The 9,573-nt window shown below is 44.3% G+C and overlaps 1 pseudogene; it reads right to left on the bottom strand.

The window, feature by feature from the left end:
* Positions 1 to 3,852: 3,852 nt before the first annotated feature.
* Positions 3,853 to 9,231, bottom strand: LOC122703111 (annotated as a pseudogene).
* Positions 9,232 to 9,573: the final 342 nt, after the last annotated feature.

The raw sequence follows: 9,573 nt of genomic DNA, 5'->3' as shown, positions 1-9,573 counted from the left end.
AGAGTTAGTGGACCAGAATGGTCTTCTCACTCCTCACACTTGTCCCGGTACCCCTGCCCAGTGACAGGAATAAGACAGACAGTAGAACTGTAGCACATGGATGAGCTTCCCAGGTGGCGTAGTGGTGAAGAATCTGCCTGCCTACGTAGGCGATTCAAGAGACATGGGTTTGATCCCTGGTTCAGAAAGATTCTCTGCAGGAGGAAATGGCAACCCACTCCAGTATTCTGGCCTGGAAAATTCCATGGACAGAGGAGCCACACTCTGATGGGTCACAGTCCATGGGGTTGCAAAGAGTCAGGCAGGACTGAGCACACACAGGCACATATACACACAGAGAGCTGTAGTTCTTTGAAAGCAGTGACAACCACAGTACATTGTAAATGAAAAGAGATTCTCTTCCAGCACAGATTCAAGTTGCAGCGTCCATCAGTGTCCCCCAGGGAAGGCTCCGCCAACCCCAGAAGGGTCATAGAATGATGATGTAATCTGACATCTCTGCAGATTATTCGGCCCTGCCTCTTCCTTCTCTCTTTCTCTTTTCTTAAGATTTGAGACGGGAGCTCAAATTATTTTGACAATTATTTTACCTTGACTTTTTTGTTGAGCCCTTGGCTCATACATCTAGGTGAGTCTGAAATCTACATATTCATTACAACATTATCTATCTGGCATGACCATATGAGGGATGAATGTGGATCTGATGAACACAGTGTCTATCTAAGCTAAGAGTTTGAATCAGAATATGAAATTTCCAGATGACTAAAATTTTCTGCTTAAGGAACAAAAAATTTAAAAAAATAAGAAATCAAGCATTATCAAGTTCAACACCCTCTCACTTTGAATGCAATCTGCAGCTCCTTCCTTCTTTTTCTTCCCTAATGGTAAAGGGGATGGTAGGGAAGTAGAAAGATGAGCAAGACAGAGAAAGGGAAGGGGGGACTTGGTTAAGAGCAGAAACTCTCTGAAGTAGGTGTCAGCAAATGTTTTGCTGTAAAGGGCTGGATAGTAAATATTTCAGTCTCTGTAGAAACTTCTCACTTCTGACATTGCGGTATAAAATCAGCCACAGGCAATGCACAACCAAATGTGCACAGCTGTGTTCCAATAAAACTTCATTTATGGACACTGACATTTGAATTTCACATGATTTTCATGTGTCACAAAATTGTCTTCTTTTGATTTTTTATAAGATTTTCTTTTTTTTTCCTTTTGTCTAGAGCAGTTTTAGGTTCACAGCAAAATGGAGAAGAAAGTACAGAGAGTTCCCATATACCCCACTACCCACATATGCACAGCCTCCTCTATCACCAACATCCCCCAGAAGTGTGGTCCATGTGTTACAACTGATGCACCTACACTGACACATCACTATCATACAGAGTCCATAGCTGACATACAGTATGATTTATTCTTGGAGTTGTTCATTCAATGGTTGATTTTTTTTTTCCCCAATAATTACAGTAACAATTTTTAGCTTATGTGTGTGCCAATTCGCTTCAATCGTGTCTAACTGTAGCCCACCAGGCTCCTCTGTCCATGGATTCTCCAGGCAAGAATACTACAGTGGGTTGCCATGCCCTCCTCCAGGGGATCTTCCAAACCCAGGGAATGAACCCACCTCCCTTATTCCTCCAGTCTTGGCAGGCATGTTGTTTACCACTTGTACTATCTGGTGAGCCCTTCTCAGCTTATACACTAAACAAATTCAAGTAGAGGGTGGGATTTGGTCCACAGGCTGAAGTTTGCTGATGCCTAATCTAAATGGTGGATCAATAACCTCAGATATGCAGATGACACCACCCTTATGGCAGAAAGTGAAGAGCAACTAAAAGGCCTCTTGATGAAAGTGAAAGAGGAGAGTGAAAAAGTTGGCTTAAAGCTCAACGTTCAGAAAACTAAGATCGTGCCATCTGGTTCCATCACTTCATGGCAAATAGATGGGGAAACAGTAGAAACAGTGTCAGACTTTATGTCTTTGGGTTCCAAAATCACTGCACATGGTGAATGCAGCCATGAAATTAAAAGACACTTACTCCTTGGAAGGAAAGTTATGACCAACCTAGAGAGCATATTAAAAAGCAGAGACATTACATTGCCAACAAAGGTCCATCTAGTCAAGGCTATGGTTTTTCCAGTGGTCATGTATGGATGTGAGAGTTGGACTGTGAAGAAAGCTGAGCGCTGAAAAATTGATGCTTTTGAATTGTGGTGTTGGAGAAGACTCTTGAGAGTCCCTTGGACTGCAAGGAGATCCAACCAGTCCATCCTAAAGGAGATCAGTCTGAGGTGTTCATTGGAAGGACTGATGCTGAAGCTGAAACTCCAGTACTTTGGCCACCTCATGTGAAGAATTGACTCATTGGAAAAGACCCTGATGCTGGGAGGGATTGGGGGCAGGAGGAGAAGGGGATGAGAGAGGATGAGATGGCTGGATGGCATCACTGACTCGATGGACATGAGTTTGAGTAAGCTCTGGGAATTGGTGATGGACAGGGAGGACTGGCATGCTGCTATTCATAGGGTCGCAAAGAGTCAGACATGACTGAGTAACTGAACTGAATTGAACTGAATCTAAAGTGTGAGTTGAAACTACCAAAAGAAGCAAGTCTCTAAGTTTCCCTTCCCTCCTGTCTTCTCTTTCTCTCTACACTCCTCCTTTTACCCATATAAAGTTCAAATGTTATCCTGTAACATTCATACTGTTCCTCTTAGTTTCTACCTTGGTAGTGGTTTAGTTGCTAAGTTGTATTTAACACTTGCTACTCCATGGACTGTAGCCTGCCAGGTTCCCCTATGTATGGGATTTTCCAGGCAAAAATACTGGAGTGGGCTGCCATTTCCTTCTGTTCTCAAACAAATACTTACATTTTCATTTGCATTCTAGAAACTGGTCCTTAACCACATGTTCACATTCCTGTAACTGAAGGATTAAGGAACATTCAGAGCTTTCTCTAGAGTAAGATTCTTAAGAAAAAGAGATAGCAGAGGCAATAGGACTTATGGGAGAATAAATGACTTCTAAAAGTCAGCTCTGTTGGGACTTACCTAGTGGTCCAGTGGTTAAGACTGCACTTCCAATAATGCAAAGGGCTTGGGTTCAATCCCAGACAAAGGAACTAAGGTCCCACTTGTCATGTGGCCAAAAAGTATAAATAAAGTAAAATAAAATTGGGTCTTAAAAATAAAATAAAATGTTTCTTTAAAAATGCAGCTCCATAAAGTATGTGCCCTCCCACATTTTTCTCTATCACTGTATTACTAAGTAAAAATCATTTCTTGCTAACTATAATACTTAGATTTGATTTTTAATTTTTCTTACCTATGCAGAATGTTAAATGATTTTCTCTAAAGCCTAAAAATGTTCAGCCATCCCTACTTTTGGATGAAACAAATGGTCAGTACTGCCACTCACAATCAGGAAAAAGCCTTCCGTAGGTGTACTTACTGTCAGCTGATGTCCTCGTCCTTATATTTGCATAACATAAAGGTCATAGGCATCAGGGAAGAACACAGTGTCTGAAGTGAGACAGACTTGGTTCCAAACCTAGTTCTGCCACTAATTGTACGACTTACCATCTCCTTCTTCTTCTTCTTTTTTAAAAAATATTTATTTTTATTTATCTGGCTGTACCGGGTCTTAGTTGTGGCATGCAGAATTTTAATTCCCTGGCCAGGGATGGAACCCAGGTCCCCAGCATTGGGTGTGCAGCGTCTTAGCCACTGAAGCAACAGCGAAGTCCAGGACTTACCTTCTTGAAGCTTCAGTCCCATCCCCTGGAAGCTGGGAATAACAAAAGTCAATTGTTCTGATGTTTAAATGAGCTAACAAATATGAAGCCCTAGTTCACGTTAGTGTTCTTCATCCCTTCCATCTCTGGAGGCTCTCCTAATGCCCTGCTCGTCTACCAAACCCCCTTGTTTAGCAATCAGCGACGACCTTCTATTTTTTACCTGAAGGCAGAGCAAGCAATAAAAAAGCATTCAAAGTCAATCTCCTGCATTGAAGGGTTTTTTTTTTTCAAGCTGTCTCAGAATATTCAACTTGGATTCAATTACTTGCAGCAATAATTAATAGCACATTAGTCCATGAAGCCGGCTTTCTAGAAGTAATAAAGCCAAGCAGAACATGAGCTCACGGCTGCTCTTGGCTCTTAAAGTCTGCTGAAGAGAAGAGGAGCCTGCCAAGGAATGCTTGGGGGGAATTATCAGGGGTGATGGTTTGCCAAAGCAGAATTAGCCAGGCTCTGATGCGTGTGGTGGGCGCCGGGCAGATGGGGAGACGGCTGAGAGCGAGGAAGGAGTCAGCGAGTGGGTGGGGGCTACAGGGGATGCTTGGAAGAACCGCAGCAAATATGGGCTAGGGTCGTGATGGGGAGGGGAAGGGTGCCGAGCCCAGAACTGTGTACTTGAGTTACAGAGGGGCCTTGCTGTACAGCCCTGATTCAGTTGCTGAAGCGAGAAGAGCCTCACCATCAGGTGGTTCTGCCCTCTCACTGCACAGATGACAAAGGTGTGGCGCAGACGTGTCCAGACCTGTCCACGGTCTGTGAAGGAAGAGCCTCCTTGAATATGGCTCTTCCTAGGGTCATTCACGGCTTCCCTGGTGGCTCAGACATAGTCCTCTTGCAATGCAAGAGGCTCTGGTTTGATCCCTGGATTGGGATGATCCCCTGGAGAAGGGAATGGCTACCCACTCCAGTATTCTTGCCTGGGGAATAGCATGGATAGAGCAGCCCAGAGGACTATAGTCCATGGGGTCGCATAGAGTCAGATAAGACTGAGCAACCATTCATACATCATAAGGGTCATTCAAAGAAGGTAAGTCCAGTGTCTTGGCCTGGCCAAAGTAGAAACAGATGTCCAAAAACTGCTCAGTTCATCTTGTAAATGTCCAAGGCAACATTACCTGCTTGTCCGTCACCCTTGGGCAGAGAGGGCCCCCCCCCAACATACCCACACTCACTCACTATTGCTTTCTTTTGGGTTGTGAGAGCTGAAGTCAACTGTTAGAGTTTTTTAAAAACAATTTGTTGCTATTGCAACAAATATTTACAGTATTTATTATAATGAAATAGTAATACTAATAATAAGTGTGTTAGTCATTCAGTCGTGTCCGACTCTTCTTGACCCCATGGATGGTAGCCTTCCAGGCTCCTCTGTCCATGGGATTCTCCAGGCAAGAATACTGGAGTGGATTGCCATTACCTTCTCCAGGGACTAATAATGAACCAGACACCAATTTGTGGAAATGATCCTTCCACAAAAAGGGTAAGAATTAAATACCTATGATTAGCCTGGGGGGATGGAGGGCCCTTAAAAACCCACCTCCTGATTGCCCATTGGAGAGTCTCCCAGTAAGAAGGACCCCTGCTCTGTTACCTGTGTATTCCGAGCCATGGCCACCCAGCCAAAGCTTTGCCTACCCATCTCCCACTCCTCCGCTGGCTAAACTCCATCCCCCACCCCCCACCTTCCTCCCCTCACCATGTATACCCTTCCACATAAGGAGGGAACCTGGCAATGGGAGAAGGTGGTTGCTTGGTTTTTCAGGGGAAAGAAGTGCCAATTACAGCCTTTATTAGGCTCACACCGCCGTCTCCCTGCCTCTCAACTGCTGCAGACCACACACACACTCAGTTTTCTTGCTCTGGGACCAGAGGCCTGTGTGGTCCTGCCGACTCACTTATAATAAATCTGTGAGCTTAATAAAAGGCATCACTTCTATCTTTTGATCTCTCTTGAGTTACTCATTAGCTCTGGGTAACACACTTCTTGACTGACAAGCCCTTCTCAGGGAAAATCCAAGTTTGGTGGTTCTTCAAACAAAAAGTGGCGTGGAGAGGTGGTGTGTGTGTATATGTGTGTGTGCACACCCATGTGTTCTTATGTTGGGGGTGACATACTGTGCGATTTGTAGGAAGGGAGATGGGGAGGGGATAGCTTGGGTATCCTAGGAAACATCTGGGACAAGGTCTCCAGAAGAGATGAATATCACCCAGGGCCAGTTCTGACGGCAGAAGGTTCTAGAACCCTCAGCCATTGAACTCTATAGGCCCCACCTGTTCCAGTCTTCCCTCCTGCCTTCCTTCAATCCTTCTGAGGATTCCGTTTCTCCATGGACCCTCTCTATTGACTCCCTGTCAGCACCAAGTATTAACTTTAATTTAATCTGAGTTTGTTTTCAATGTAGTAAGGCCACTTTCTTGTCTGTAAATTCATTGAATAGATCAATACTCCTCTTTCTTTCCAATCTCCTGGCACATCCCAAAATCTGTCATACCAGCTACCATGTGTAGGCGTTGGCTACACTTCCTCTGGGCCAGGTTCTGGCTGAGCTCTGAACATGGATTTTCCCCATGTGTCTTCACCGCTGTCTGAAGTAGAGACAGCTCAGACCTGCATTAACAGTTGAGGAAAGTCAGGCCCAAAGGATGTAAGTGAGTTGCCTGAGGTCACACAGCTCATAGGTATGGATCTCACTCTGGGGCCATCTAAACCCACAGGCCCTGCCCCAACCTCCCCTCCCCACTCATGCTGAGCCTCCCTGGGCTGCTCAGCTGGGCCTGCATTTTACACCCCCTCCAGCACCCAAGTCAGAAGCTGAGGTAAAGTTCCCAGGGTTCCAGTCTCCCTGGGACTCACGTCATGCTCACTCCCTCTGTGGGACTTCACCTCGGGCCCTGGGAAACCACAGCCACTCAGGGGACGGAGGGGTAGACGCCAGACTCAATACCGACTCACTCACTGTGTGTTGGCGTTTCTCAGCTGAGAAAACAAAATTACCAGGCCCGCCATGTTTGGTCCTCTTTACCTCATAGACACAGTCTTCTCTCCAGCCACCCCCACATGAAACCACAAGCTCAGGGACCACAGGGCCTCAGAAGACAGAGAGGTGAACTGGCCTGGTGGAGGAGGGTGCAGGGGCCTACAGCCAAGGCAGGGTCAGGCCCCAGCCATGCCCCTCAGCACCTATTTGACCTTGACCATGTCTCTCAGCTTCTCTGCTCCGTCTCCTCACACGTAAAGGGAAATAATAATAATGACTACTTCTTTTTTAAAATCTTTTTTACAGTTAATTTATTTATTAATTTCTAGCTTTGATGGGTCTTCATTGCTGCACACGGACTGTCTCTAGTTGTGGCAAGTGGGGGCTGCTCTTCGGTGGGTTACTTGGGCTTCTCACTGTGGTGGCTTTTCTTGTTTCAGAGCACAGGCTCTAGGCACACAGGCTTCAGTAGCTTCAGCACAAGGGCCTAGTTGCCACACGGCACGTGAAATCTTCCTGAACCAGGGATCAAACCCATGTCCCCTGCAGTGGTGGGTGGATTCTTAACCACTGGACCACCAGAAAAGTCGTCTTTTTTTCTTTTTAGTAATTTTTTAAATTATTATATTTTTTACATTGGGCAGTTCAGGAAAGGAAGTAATTGCAATGATTCAAGCGCATAAATGATTCAAATTTTTAAAAAACCCTTTGTAATTACATCTAATCAATAGTAAAAATGTATGTAGACAACAACTCAGCTAACAAAATAAGTAGAGTAACTCTATACTGTAAATCTCAGCGATGAGAAATATGAATGATCAGTTACGTTGCTTTGCCACTGTGTTTTTTTTTTAAGAAGCACGATTCACATTTGCTTCAATCACACACACATTCATTTGAAGTGTTAAATTAGACCACTGATGCCAACAGTTTAAACCTATGATCTTAAAATAAAATCTAATTTAATACAAAGAAATTTAAGAAGAAAATGTCAAGCCCCGGATCAGAAGTATTCCACACCAGATGTACCTCTCTGGTATATACAAAGGTTCAAGTAAGGTTGAGAAAAAAGACTTGATTATTTTTCCCAAGGAAGGCATGATCCAAGAAATAGATGAACTACACATTCCATGGAAACCAGCCAGAAATCTATATATTGCCAATAAGGCACTCCTTGCCTTAATAAATAACCACATTTTAAAAACCTATATGCATGCACGCTAAGTCACTTCAGTTGTGTCTAACTCTTTGCAACCCTATGGACTGCAGCCCATCGGGCTCCTCAGTCCGTGAGATTCTCCAGGCAAGAATACTGGAGAGGGTTGTCATACCCTCCTCCAAAGGATCTTCCCAACTCAAGGATGGAACCCAAATCTCTTATGTCTCCTGCATTTGCAGGTTTGTTCTTTACCACTAGCACCACCTGGGAAGCCCCATCAAAAGAAACCTAGGTCATGTTATCAAAACAGAACATATAGAGTAATATTTGTGTCTAAAAGTGTGATTTGATTTTTGCCTTCTATAAATAATATTCTTTGAAATGCTTTAAGTTCTTTTCTGGTGTGATAAGCTACAGGCATACATGGGATGGTATACTGATTAACCTTCCTAAAGTATTTCTTGGAAGCAATCGGATGGAGTTAGATTATAGGAGAATCCAGTGTCCAGCTGGCTAGGCAGACTTCTCAATGGGATTCCACAAACTGGAATGCCTTCACCAAGCTGAGGGTCTCTCCCATGCTTGGGCCCACTGGGAGATCATTGACACTCAGAGGCTTGATGACTCCATTGGGGTCAATTATGAAGAGACCTCTTAGTGCAAGGACAGGACCTTCTAACAAATAGCACACCCAGGTCTCGGGAAGTTTGTTTAGTCATATCTAACAAGAGCATGATGTTCATGTGGCCCAAACCACAATTCTTCCTCAGTGTATTTATCTGGGCCAGGTGGCTGAAGTAGGAATCTACCTGACACTGCAATGATTCTACATTATGAAATTCATTGGCTTTGTCACTAAAAGCAGTAATTTCTATAGGACACACAAAGGTGAAATCCGAAGGATAGAAGAAGAGCACCAAATATTTCCCCTTAAAGTCATCAAGGCTTGGACTTCCCTGGTGGTCCAGTGGTTAGGAATCTGCCTGCAAATGCAAGGGACATGGGTTCAATCCCTGCTCTGGGAAGATTCCACCTGCTGCTGGTCAACTAAGCTCATGCACCGAAATGAACAGTAGGCCCTGCTGCTACAACTAGAGAAAGCACATGAGCAGCAATGAAGACCAAGCACAGCCAAAAACTGATTAATTAATTTATTAAAAAAATTTAAAGTCATCAAGGCTTAGTTCTTTGAATGCTCATTGATAACAGCTGCACCCCTACAGTAGGATGCATGCTGGGTGACAGCAGGAGCTTGGTATAAGGTCTGCAGAAGCAGAAATGCCCCAAAGAATGGCACCCACATGTCTGACAATAGAAACCCAGGGCTACCTTCCCGCATGGCCACCATCTTCAGTGTCAGAAATGCCTGTTTTATGTTAAGTGAGATAACCCATGTAGAAAAGCCTGGCAAAATGGAAAGTCTTTTTTTCAAGGTGAGCTATTATTAGTGTCATGGGTTGAATTGAGGCCCCTCAAAGTTATGCTGGAGTCCTAACTCCCAATACCCATGAATGTGACATTATTTGGAAATAGGGTCTTTGTAGGTGTAATCAATCTAAGATGAGGGCATTTGGATGGACCCTAATTCAATAAGGCAGGTGTCCTTATGAGAAGGAGAAATTTGGACACGGAAGTGCACAGGATG

Source organism: Cervus elaphus, chromosome 11 (genome assembly GCF_910594005.1).
Source record: "Cervus elaphus chromosome 11, mCerEla1.1, whole genome shotgun sequence".
NCBI lineage: Eukaryota > Metazoa > Chordata > Mammalia > Artiodactyla > Cervidae > Cervus > Cervus elaphus.
Note: the sequence above shows the minus strand (reverse complement) of the source record. Positions and strands in the feature narration are given on the sequence as shown.